This window comes from Fopius arisanus, unplaced genomic scaffold (assembly GCF_000806365.1).
Source record: "Fopius arisanus strain USDA-PBARC FA_bdor unplaced genomic scaffold, ASM80636v1 scaffold00109, whole genome shotgun sequence".
Classification (NCBI taxonomy): domain Eukaryota; kingdom Metazoa; phylum Arthropoda; class Insecta; order Hymenoptera; family Braconidae; genus Fopius; species Fopius arisanus.
Window position 1 is genome coordinate 326,677 of NW_011887848.1, and position 2,037 is coordinate 328,713.

The window sequence follows — 2,037 nt, forward strand, 5'->3', positions numbered from 1 at the left end:
TCCTATCATAAAATTTTCCATCTCCGGTACTACGATTTTCCTTTTGCCGATTGCGCACTTAGATCAACTATTAGTACATTCCCGTAAATGTACTCGACTCGCTGATGAAATTATAAAAAATATCGATAAAAAAAATGGCCAAAAAGCCGAACAGAACTATTCAATCCACTATTTCCCATTGAAATATTTCAACATGATTTTTAACTCCGGCGGGAGGAATAATTTCCAACGAATAAATCTCAACTTGCTATTTTAACTGACATTTCGACCTTTTCAACATTTTTTTCGCTGATCGTCCATTTGTTCTCGTTTCCACTGGATTTTATTTATTTATTTTTTTTTGTGCAGAAAATTATTCGCGGTTGTCAGTAAAATATGAAAAAGAGGATTAAATTTAAGCTAGGGGCTTCGCCGGCCGGGCGTTGCCGGAAAATCATTGAGCGCATGTGCGCACTTGCAGGATAACTACTGACAGCCCGAAAAGTATAGACCCCCCAAAATTTTTCACACCCATTAAATAATTATTCATTAATAAATTGCTATCACATCAAGAAGAAAATTTTTCGCTTTAATTCATTTACTTTTGCCGAGAAATTATCAACGAATGAAGTACAAGCAAATGTGTACGGAAGATTTTTTTTTAAATCGCTAATAAAATTTAATTGTCAACATTTATTAATTATTTATTTAATTAATTAATTGCTATTCAATTATAATAGAAATCGAATTGAACCAAATTAAATTCAAAAAGAAACAATTGTTTTTCCGATATAGAAATGCCAATTTTTCAAACCCTCTATTTTCTTCACCAGGCAATTACGCAATTATTTAAAATTATCTAAAATAGCGACACGTGGAGGAAAAAAACGTGTGATAATTCATCGGCAAAACAAAAGGAGAAGAATCACGACATAAAAACTAAAGACGAACTGAGCGTAAATGTTTAGCCTCGAACGAGTCAATTTTTCAAAATTAAATACGCAATTTTCTCCATCAGATTTAATCGCTGATAATTAAAAAATTCAAGGCAACTTCCCCTCGCGTTTCCATCATCTTCCTCAATTTTTTATCCATTGAAATATTCATTTACGATGTATATTGGATGCAGTTGAGTTAATTTAAATGGAAAAATATGAGACAGGACGTTGTGAGCCCTCGAGCGTGCAGGAGCTTCCTTCCCTCCACTTTTTTTGTTCCCCTCTTTTTTATTCTCCATATCTTCCACCGTTTCTTACCCGGGCAAGTAACCCAGTGCCTTCATCCTCACCAAGAATGCAAGAGGTGGAGACAATGAATAAACGAAGAGAGAGTCACGGGAGAGTGACGTTTCGTTCCCTGATTTTTACTTCGTTGGTGAAACTAAAAAATATACCCTCAGCTCACAAAAGAGTTTATGAAAAGGAGAATTAAAACTCCATATCCAGCTCCCCGTGATTTCTTCGGTAATTTTTATAACCCACCGAATTGAGAGAAATTATTTGAGTTATATCTGATGTCAAATGCTCGTGTCGCGGTCGAGAGTACGAATTTAGCTCTGCGACGTCCCTGATTATCTCTCGCAGTAATGATTGCAGGAAAAAATACTCTAAGTCTTTTTTGTAGGCGAGAATATTCTCCTTCTATGATCTCTTATCGCATTAAGCTGCCAAAGCCATTTTTACAGAGTTACAGAAGTGATTTGATTTTTCAGAAAAATGGAGCACTCAAAATTTATGTCAATTCAGTTCTGCAAAATAACCCTTTATCTCGAAAACCGCATATCACAGAGGAAAATGCTGAAATACTTTATTGTAACTGAGAAAATTCTCTTTCTACAATCCTATATCACATTTCGCCCTAAAAGCAATCCTTCCAGGGATGAGACCTTCTAAAAACCGCCGAAATTCGAAACCTCAAGATTTCCCTGAACCAATTTCCCCCCAGATTTCCAAAAATCTCGCAATCAAATAACATTACCCAAAAATCGCATCAGAGCTTTTAAATAGCCTCAAAAATTCTCTCCAAATAATTCCGTGTGGCATTTCCCCCTAAACCCAC